The sequence below is a fragment of the Phyllobates terribilis genome, unplaced genomic scaffold (assembly GCF_046119375.1).
Source record: "Phyllobates terribilis strain yellow unplaced genomic scaffold, ASM4611937v1 Scaffold_272__1_contigs__length_2551015, whole genome shotgun sequence".
Taxonomy (NCBI): domain Eukaryota; kingdom Metazoa; phylum Chordata; class Amphibia; order Anura; family Dendrobatidae; genus Phyllobates; species Phyllobates terribilis.
Genome location: NW_027363032.1, coordinates 2,507,880 through 2,518,064, shown reverse-complemented (window position 1 = coordinate 2,518,064; position 10,185 = coordinate 2,507,880).

Below are 10,185 nucleotides of genomic sequence, written 5' to 3'. Positions count from 1 at the left end.
GAGCGTCTGAGGGGGTGAGCCTCTGAGGGGGTGAGCATCTGAGGGGGTAAGGGCGTGAGCATCTGAGGGGGTAAGGGCGTGAGCATCTGAGGGGGTGAGGGGGTGAGCGTCTGAGGGGTTGAGCATCGGAGGGGGTGAGCGTCGGAGGGGGTGAGCGTCGGAGGGGGTGAGCGTCTGAGGGGGTGAGCGTCTGAGGGGGTGAGCGTCTGAGGGGGTGAGCGTCTGAGGGGGTGAGCGTCTGAGGGGGTGAGCGTCTGAGGGGGTGAGCGTCTGAGGGGGTGAGCGTCTGAGGGGCTGAGTGGGTCAGCGTCTGAGGGGGTGAGCATCTGAGGATGTGAGGGGGTGTGCGTCAGAGGGGGGGAGGGGGTGAGCGTCAGAGGGGGTGTGCGTCTGGGGGGTGAGGGGGTGAGCGTCTGAGGGGGTGAGCATCTGAGGGGGTGAGCATCTGAGGGGGTGCGCATCTGAGGGGGTGAGCGTCTGAGGGGGTGAGCGTCTGAGGGGGTGAGCGTCTGAGGGGGTGAGCGTCTGAGGGGGTGAGGGGGTTATCGTCTGAGAGGGTGAGCTTCTGAGGGGGTGAGAGGGTGAGCGAGTGAGCGTATGAGGGGGTGAGCGTCTGAGGGGGTGAGGGGATGAGCGTCTGAGGGAGTGAGCGTCTGAGGGGGTGTGCGTGTGAGGGGGTGAGCGTCTGAGGGGGTGAGCGTCTGAGGGGGTGAGCGTCTGAGGAGGTGAGTGGGTGAGTGTCTGATGGGGTGAGCGTCTGAGGGGTGAGGTGGTGAGCGTGTGAGCGGGTGAGGGGGTGATCATCTGAGGGGGTGAGCGTCTGAGGGGGTAAGGGGGTGAGCGTCTGAGGGGGTGAGGGGGTGAGCGTCTGAGGGGGTGAGGGGGTGAGCATCTGAGGGGGTGAGCGTCTGAGGAGGTGAGCGTCTGAGGGGGTGAGGGGGTGAGCGTCTAAGGGGGTGAGCGTCTGAGGAGGTGAGCGTCTGAGGGGGTAAGGGGGTGAGCGTCTCAGGGGGTGAGCGTCTGAGGGGGTAAGGGGGTGAGCGTCTCAGGGAGTGAGCGTCTGAGGGGTTGAGGGGGTGACGGGGTGAGCGTCTGAGGGTGTGAGCGTATGAGGGGGTGAGCGTCTGAGGGGGTGAGCGGGTTATCGTCTGAGAGGGTGCGCTTCTGAGGGGGTGAGAGGGTGAGCTGGTGAGCGTCTGAGGGGGTGAGCATCTGAGGGGGTGAGGATCAGAGGGGTGTGCGTCTGAGGGGGTGAGCGTCTGAGGGGGTGAGGGAATGAGCGTCTGAGGGAGTGAGCGTCTGAGGGGGTGTGCGTTTGAGGGGGTGTGCGTTTGAGGGGGTGAGGGGGTGAGCGTCTGAGGGGGTGAGGAGGTGAGCTTCTGAGGGGGTGAGCGTCTGAGGGGGTGAGTGGGTGAGCGTCTGATGGGGTGAGGGTCTGAGGGGGTGAGCGTCTGAGGGGGAGAACGTCTGAGGGGGTGAGCGTCTGAGAGAGTGAGGGGGTGAGCGTCTGAGGGGGTGAGCATCTGAGGATGTGAGGGTGTGTGCGTCTTAGGGGGTGAGCGTCAGAGGGGGTGAGCGTCAGAGGGGGTGTGCATCTGAGGGGGGGAGGGGGTGAGCGTCTGAGGGGGTGAGCATCTGAGGATGTGAGCGTCTGAGGGAGTGAGGGGGTGAGCGTCTGAGGGGGTGAGCATCTGAGGATGTGAGGGGGTGTACGTCTGAGGAGGTGAGCGTCTGAGGGGGTGAGCGTCAGAGGGGGTGAGCGTCAGAGGGGGTGAGCGTCAGAGGGGGTGTGCGTCTGAGGGGGTGAGGGGGTGAGCGTCTGAGGGGGTGAGCATCTGAGGGGGTGAGCGGGTTATCGTCTGAGAGAGTGAGCTTCTGAGGGGGTGAGAGGGTGAGCGGGTGAGCGTCTGACGGGGTGAGCATCTGAGGGGGTGAGGATCTGAGGGGGTGAGCGTCTGAGGGGGTGAGCGTCTGAGGGGGTGAGCGTCTGAGGGGGTGAGCGTCTGAGGGGGTGAGCGTCTGAGGGGGTGAGCGTCTGAGGGGGTGAGCGTCTGAGGGGGTGAGCGTCTGAGGGGGTGAGCGTCTGAGGGGGAGAACGTCTGAGGGGGTGAGCGTCTGAGAGAGTGAGGGGGTGAGCGTCTGAGGGGGTGAGCATCTGAGGATGTGAGGGTGTGTGCGTCTTAGGGGGTGAGCGTCAGAGGGGGTGAGCGTCAGAGGGGGTGTGCATCTGAGGGGGGGAGGGGGTGAGCGTCTGAGGGGGTGAGCATCTGAGGATGTGAGCGTCTGAGGGAGTGAGGGGGTGAGCGTCTGAGGGGGTGAGCATCTGAGGATGTGAGGGGGTGTACGTCTGAGGAGGTGAGCGTTTGAGGGGGTGAGCGTCAGAGGGGGTGAGCGTCAGAGGGGGTGAGCGTCAGAGGGGGTGTGCGTCTGAGGGGGTGAGGGGGTGAGCGTCTGAGGGGGTGAGCGGGTTATCGTCTGAGAGAGTGAGCTTCTGAGGGGGTGAGAGGGTGAGCGGGTGAGCGTCTGACGGGGTGAGCATCTGAGGGGGTGAGCGTCTGAGGGGGTGAGCGTCTGAGGGGGTGAGCGTCTGAGGGGGTGAGCGTCTGAGGGGGTGAGCGTCTGAGGGGGTGAGCGTCTGAGGGGGTGAGCGTCTGAGGGGGTGAGCGTCTGAGGGGGTGAGCGTCTGAGGGGGTGAGCGTCTGAGGGGGTGAGCGTCTGAGGGGGTGAGCGTCTGAGCGTCTGAGGGGGTGAGCGAATGAGGGGGTGAGGAGGTGAGCGTCTGAGGGGGTGAGCGTCTGAGGGGGTGAGGGGGTGAGCGTCTGAGGGGGTGAGTGTCTGAGGGGGTGAGGCGGTGAGCGTCTGAGGGGGTGAGGGGGTGAGCGTCTGAGGGGGTGAGTGTCTGAGGGGGTGAGGCGGTGAGCGTCTGAGGGGGTGAGGGGGTGAGCGTCTGACGGGTGAGCGTGTGAGAGGGTGAGCGTCTGAGAGGGTGAGCGTCTGAGTGGGTGAGCGTCTGAGGGGGTGAGTGTCTGAGGGGATGAGCGTCTGAGGGGGTGAGGAGGTGAGCGTCTGAGGGGGAGAGCGTCTGAGGGGGTGAGCGTCTGAGAGAGTGAGGGGGTGAGCGTCTGAGGGGGTGAGCATCTGAGGATGTGAGGGGGTGTGCGTCTTAGGGGGTGAGCGTCAGAGGGGGTGAGCGTCAGAGGGGGTGTGCGTCAGAGGGGGGAGGGGGTGAGCATCTGAGGGGGTTTGCGTCTGAGGGGGTGACGGGGTGAGCGTCTGAGGGGGTGAGAGACTGAGGGGGTGAGTGGGTCAGCGTCTGAGGGGGAGAGCGTCTGAGGAAGTGAGGGGGTGAGCGTCTGAGGGGGTGAGCATCTGAGGATGTGAGGGGGTGTGCGTCTGAGGAGGTGAGCGTCTGAGGGGGTGAGGGGGTGAGCGTCAGAGGGGGTGAGCGTCAGAGGGGGAGAGCATCAGAGGGGGAGAGCATCAGAGGGGGAGAGCATCAGAGGGGGTGAGGGGGTGAGCGTCTGAGGGGGTGAGCGTCTGAGGGGGTGAGCGGGTTATCGTCTGAGAGGGTGAGCTTCTGAGGGGGTGAGAGGGTGAGCGTCTGAGGGGGTGAGCATCTGAGGGGGTGAGGATCAGAGGGGTGTGCGTCTGAGGGGGTGAGCGTCTGAGGGGGTGAGGGGATGAGCGTCTGAGGGAGTGAGCGTCTGAGGGGGTGTGCGTTTGAGGGGGTGTGCGTTTGAGGGGGTGAGGGGGTGAGCGTCTGAGGGGGTGAGTGGGTGAGCGTCTGATGGGGTGAGCGTCTGAGGGGGTGAGGTGGTGAGCGTCTGAGCGGGTGAGGAGGTGAGCGTCTGAGGGGGTAAGGGGGAGAGCATCTGAGGGGGTTAGGGGGTGAGCGTCTGAGGGGGTGAGTGTCTGAGGGGGTGAGCGTCTAAGGGGGTGAGCGTCTGAGGGGGTGAGCATCTCAGAGGGTGAGAGTCTGAGGGGGTAAGGGGGTGAGCATCTCAGGGGGTGAGCGGTTGAGGGGGTGACGGGGTGAGCGTCTGAAGGGGTGAGCGTCTGAGGGGGTGAGATTCTGAGGGGGTGAGCGTATAAGGGGGTGAGCATCTGAGGGGGTGAGCGTCTGAGGGGGTGAGCGTATAAGGGGCTGAGCGTCTGAGGGGGTGAGCGTCTGAGGGGGTGAGCATCTGATGGTGTGAGGGGTTGAGCGTCTGAGGGGTTGAGCGTCTGAGGGGGTGAGGGGGTGAGCGTCTGAGGGGGTGAGCATCTGAGGATGTGAGGGGGTGTGCGTCTGAGGAGGTGAGCGTCTGAGGGGGTGAGGGGGTGAGCGTCAGAGGGGGTGAGCTTCAGAGGGGGTGAGCGTCAGAGGGGGTGTGCGTCAGAGGGGGTGTGCGTCAGAGGGGGTGAGGGGGTGAGCGTCTGAGGGGGTGAGGGGGTGAGCGTCTGAGGGGGTGAGCGTCTGAGGGGGTGTGCGTCTGAGGGGGTGTGCGTCTGAGGGGGTGTGCGTCTGAGGGGGTGTGCGTCAGAGGGGGTGTGCGTCAGAGGGGGTGTGCGTCAGAGGGGGTGTGCGTCAGAGGGGGTGAGGGGGTGTGAGTCAGAGGGGGTGAGCGTCAGAGGGGGTGAGCGTCAGAGGGGGTGAGGGGGTGTGCGTTTGAGGGGGTGAGGGGGTGAGCGTCTGAGGGGGTGAGCGTCTGAGGGGGTGGGGGGGTGAGCGTCTGAAGGGGTGGGGGGGGTGAGGGGGTGAGCGTCTCAGGGGGTGAGCGTCTGAGGGGGTGAGCATCTCAGGGGGTGAGCGGGTGAGCGTCTGAGGGGGTGAGTGTCTGAGTGGGTGAGTGGGTGAGCTTCTCAGTGCGTGAGCTTCTCAGTGGGTGAGAGTCTGAAGGGGTGAGGGGGTGAGCGTCTGAGGGGGTGAGCGGGTGAGCGTCTGAGGGGGTGAGGGGGTGTGCCTCTGAGGGGGTGAGCTTCTTAGGGTGTGAGGGTGTGAGCTTCTGAGGAGGTGAGCGTCTGAGGGGGTGAGCGTCTGAGGGGGTGAGCGTCTGAGGGGGTGAGGGGGTGTGCGTCTGAGGGGGTGTGCGTCTGAGGGGGCGAGCGTCTGAGGCGGTGAGGGGGTGAGCGTCTGAGGGGGTGAGCGTCTGAGGGGTTGAGGGGGTGAGCGTCTGAGGGGTTGAGGGGAAGAGAGTCTGAGGGGGTGAGGTGGTGAGCATCTGATGGTGTGAGGGGGTGAGCGTCTGAGGGTGTGTGCGTCTGAGGGGGTGTGCGTCTGAGGTGGTGTGCGTCTGAGGGGGTGTGCGTCTGAGGGGGTGTGCGTCTGAAGGGGTGTGCGTCTGAGGGGGTGTGCGTCTGAGGGGGTGTGCGTCTGAGGGGGTGAGCATCTGATGGTGTGAGGGGGTGAGCGTCTGAGGGGGTGAGCGTCTGAGGGGGTAAGCTTCTGAGTGGGTGGGGGGGTGAGCGTCTGAAGGGGTGGGGGGGGTAAGGGGGTGAGCGTCTGAAGGGGTGAGCATCTGAGGCGGTGGGGGGTGGGGGGGGTGAGCGTCTGAGGGGGTGGGGCGGTTAGGGGGTGCGCGTATGAGGGGGTGAGCGTCTGAGGGGTTGAGAGTCTGAGGGGGTGAGTGGGTGAGCGTCTGAGGGGGAGAGCGGGTAAGGGAGTGAGGGGGGCGTCTGAGGGGGTAAGAGTCTGAGGAAGTGAGGGGGGCGTCTGAGGGGGTGAGCGTCTGAGCGTCTGAGCTTCTGAACGTCTGAGCTTCTGAGCGTCTGAGGGGGTGAACGTCTTAGGGGGTGAGGGGGCGAGCGTCTGAGGGGGTGGGCGTCTGAGGGGGTGAGCGTCTGAGGGGGTGAGGGGGTGAGCGCCTGAAGTGGTGAGCGTCTGACGGGGTGGGGGGTGAGTGTCTGAGTGGGTGGGGGGGTGAACGTCTGAGGCGGTGGGGTGGTGAGGGGGTGAGCGTATGGGGGGGTGAGAGTTTGAGGGGGTGAGGGAATGAGGGTGTGAGGGAATGAGGGGGTGAGAGGGTGAGCATCTGAGGGGGTGAGCTTCTGAGCGTCTCAGGGGGTGAGCGTCTGAGGGGGTGAGGGGGTGAGCGTCTGAGGGGGTGAGGGGGTGAACGTCTGAAGGGGTGGGGGGGTGAGGGGGTGAGGGTCAAAGGGGGAGGGGGGTGGGGGGGTGAGCGTCTGAGGGGGTGAGCGTCTGAGGGCTGAGCGTCTGAGGGGGTGAGCGTCTGAGGGGATGAGCTTCTGAGCGTCTCAGGGGGTGAGCGTCTGAGGGGGTGAGGGGGTGAGCGTCTGAGGGGGTGAGCTTCTGAGCGTCTCAGGGGGTGAGCGTCTGAGGGGATGAGGGGGTGAGCGTCTGAGGGGATGAGGGGGTGAGCGTCTGAAGGGGTGAGCGTCTGAGGGGGTGAGCGTCTGAAGGGGGTGGGGGGTGAGGGAGTGGTGGGGTGAGGGGGTAAGCGTCTGAGGGAGTGAGGGGGGCGTCTGAGGGGGTGAGCGTCTGAGAGTCTGAGCTTCTGAATGTCTGCGCTTCTGAGATTCTGAGGGGGTGAGCGTCTGAGGGGGGGGAACGTCTGAGGGGGGGCAGCATCTCAGGGGGTGAGCGGGTGACCGTCTGAGGGGGTGAGCGTCTAAGGTGGCGAGCGTCTGAGGGGGTGAGCGTCTGAGGGGGTGAGCGTCTGAGTGGGTGGGGGGGTGAGGGGGTGAGCGTCTGAGGGGGTGGGGTGGAGTGGGGGTGAGCCTGTGGGGGGGTGGGGGGGTCAGCGTGTGGGGGGGAAAGAGTTTGAGGGGGTGAGGGAATGAGGGGGTGGGGGGTGAGGGGTGAGAGTCTGAGGGGGTGGGGGGTGAGGGGGTGAGCGTCAAATGGGGAGGGGGGTGAGCGTCTGAAGGGGTGAGCTTCTGAGGCGGTGGGGGGTGAGCGTCTGAGGGGGTGGAGGGATTAGGGGGTGCGCGTCTGAGGGGGTGAGCGTCTCAGGGGGTGAGCGTCTGAGGGGGTGAGCGTCTGAGGGGGTGGGGGGATTAGGGGGTGCGCGTCTGAGGGGGTGAGCGTCTCAGGGGGTGAGCGTCTCAGGGGGGGAGGGGATGAGCATCTGAGGGGGTGAGGGGGTGAGCGTCGGAGGGGGTGAGCCTCTGAAGGGGTGAGGGGGTGAGCATCTGAGAGTCTGAGGGTGTTAGCGGATGAGCGTCTTAGGGGGTGAGCATCTGAGGGGATGAGGGGGTGAGCGTCAGAGGGGGTGTGCGTCAGAGGGGGTGTGCGTCAGAGGGGGTGTGCGTCAGAGGGGGTGTGCGTCAGAGGGGGTGAGGGGGTGACCGTCTGAGGGGGTGACCGTCTGAGGGGGTGAGCTTCTGAGGGGGTGAGCTTCTGAGGGGGTGACGGGGGTGAGCGTCTGAAGGGGTGGGGGGTTGAGGGGGTGTGCGTCTGAGGGGGTGAGGTGGTGAGCTTCTGAGGGGGTGAGCGTCTGAGGGGGTGATGGGGTGAGAGTGTGAGGGGGTGTGCGTGTGAGGGGGTGAGCATCTGAGGGGGTGAGCGTCTCAGGGGGTGAGCGTCTCAGGGGGTGAGCGTCTCAGGGGGTGAGCGTCTCAGGGGGTGAGCGTCTCAGGGGGTGAGCGTCTCAGGGGGTGAGCGTCTCAGGGGGTGAGGGTCTGAGGGGATGAGCGACTGAGGTGTTGAGGGGGTGACGGGGTGAGCGTCTGAGGGGGTGAGCGTCTTAGGTGGTGGGGGGGTGAGCGTCTGAGGGGGTGAGCAGCTGAGCGTCTGAGGGGGTGGGGGGTGTGAGCGTTTGAGGGGGTGAGGGAGTGAGCGTCTGAGGGGGTGAGCGCCTGAGGGGGTGGGGGGGTGAGCGTCTGAAGGGGTGGGGGGGTGAGGGGGTGAGCGTCTGAGGGGGTAAGCATCTGAGGCGGTGGTGGGTGGGGGGGTGAGCGTCTGAGGGCGTGAGGTGGTGAGCGTCTGAGGGGGTGAGCGTCTGAGGGGGTGAGCGTCTGAGGGGGTGAGGGGGTGAGCGTCTCAGGGGGAGAGCGTCTGAGGGGGTGAGGGGGTGAGCGTCTGAGGGGGTGAGCGACTGAGGGGTTGAAGGGGTGACGGTGTGAGCGTCTGAGGGGGTGAGCGTCTGAGGGGGTGAGGGGGTGAGCATCTGACGGGGTGGGGGGTAAGGGGGTGAGTGTCTGAGTGGGTGGGGGGGTGAGCGTCTGAGGGGGTGAGGGAATGAGGGGGTGGGGGGGTGAGGGGTGAGCGTCAAAGGGGGAGGAGGGTGAGGGGGAGAGCGTCTGAAGGGGTGAGCTTCTGAGTCGGTGGGGGGTGAGCGTCTGAGGGAGTGGGGGGGTTAGGGGGTGCGCGTCTGAGGGGGTGGGCGTCTGAGGGGGTGAGCGTCTGAGCGACTCAGGGGGTGAGCGTCTGAGGGGGTGACCGTCGGAGGGGGTGAGCCTCTGAAGGGGTGAGGAGGTGAGCATCTGAGCGTCTGAAGGTGTTAGCGGATGAGCGTCTTAGGGGGTGAGCTTCTGAGGGGGTGAGCGTCTGAAGGGGGTGGGGGGTGAGGGAGTGGTGGGGTGAGGGGGTAAGCGTCTGAGGGAATGAGGGGGGCGTCTGAGGGGGTAAGCGTCTGAGGGAGTGAGGGGGGCGTCTGAGGGGGTGAGCGTCTGAGCTTGTGAGCGTCTGAGGGGGTGAGCGTCTGAGGGGGGGAGCGTCTGAGGGGGGGGAGCGTCTGAGGGGGTGAGCATCTCAGGGGGTGAGGGGGTGACCGTCTGAGGGGGTGAGCGTCTGAGGGGGTGAGCGTCTGAGGGGGTGAGCGTCGGAAGTGGTGAGCGTCTGACGGGGTGGGGGTTGAGTGGGTGAGCGTCTGAGTGGGTGGGGTGGTGTGGGGGTGAGCGTCTGAGGGGGTGGGGGGTTGAGGGGGTGAGCGTGTGGGGGGGTGAGAGTTTGAGGGGGTGAGGGAATGAGGGGGTGGGGGGGTGAGGGGTGTGCGTCTGAGAGGGTGAGCGTCTGAAGGGGTGGGGAGGTGAGGGGGTGAGCGTCTGAGGGGGTGGGGGGGTGAGGGAGTGAGCGTCTGAGGGGGGCGGAGGGGTGAGCGTCTGAAGGCGTGGGGGGGTGAGCGTCTGAGGGGGTGGGGGGTGAGGGGGTTAGCGTCTGAGGGAGTGGGGGGGTTAAGGGGTGCGCGTCTGAGGGAGTGAACGTCTCAGGGGGTGAGGGAGTGAGCGTTTCAGGGGGTGAGGGAGTGAGCGTCTGAGGGGGTGGAGGGGGTGAGCATTTGAGGGAGTGAGCGTCTGAGGGGGTGGGGGGGTGAGGGTCTGAGCGTATGAGGGGGTGAGCGTCTGAGGGGGTGAGCGTCTGAGGCGGTGGGGGTGAGCGTCTGAGGGGGTGGGGGGGTGAGGAGGTGAGCATCTGAGGGGGTTAAGGGGTGAGAGTCTGAGGGAGTGAGAGTCTGAGGGGGTGAGAGTCTGAGGGGGTGAGCGTCTGAGGGGGTGAGCGTCTGAGGGTGGGGGGTGAGGGGGTGAGCATCTGAGTGGGTGAGGGGGTGTGGGGGTGAGCGTTTGAGGGGGTGTGGGGGTGAGCGTTTGAGGGAGTGGGGGGTGAGCGTCTGAGGGGGTAAGTGTGTGGGGGGGTGAGCGCCTGAGGGGGTGGGGGGTGAGGGGCTGAGCGTCTGAGGGGGTGAGCGTCTGAGGGGGCATGGGGGTGAGCGTCTGAGGGAGTGACGGGGTGAGCGTCTGAGGGCGTGAGAGTCTGAGAGGGTGAGGGGGTGAGAGTGAGGGGGAGAAGGGGTGAGCGTCTGAGGGGGTAAGCGTCTGAGGGGGTGAGTGGGTGAGCGTCTGAAGGGGTAAGCGCATGAGGGGGTGGGGGGGTGAGGAGGTCAGCGTCTGAGGGGGTGAGGGTGTGTGGGGGTGAGCGTTTGAGGGGGTGGGGGGGTGTAGGGGTGAGCGTTTGAAGGGGTGAGGGAGTGAGCGTCTGAGGGGGAGAGGGGGTGAGCGTCTGAGGGGTTGAGGGTCTGAGGGGGTGAGCGTCTGAGAGGGTGATCGTCTGAGGGGGTTAGGGGGTGGGGGGGTGAGCGTCTGAGGGGGTGGGGGGGTGAGAGTGTGCGCGTCTGAGGGAGTGAGCGTCTGAGGGGGTGAGCGTCTGAGGGGGTGTAGGGGTGGGGGTGAGCGTCAGAGGGGGTGAGAGGGTGAGGGGGTGTGGGGGTGAGCGTCTGAGGGGGTGGGGGGGTGAGCATTTGAGGGGGT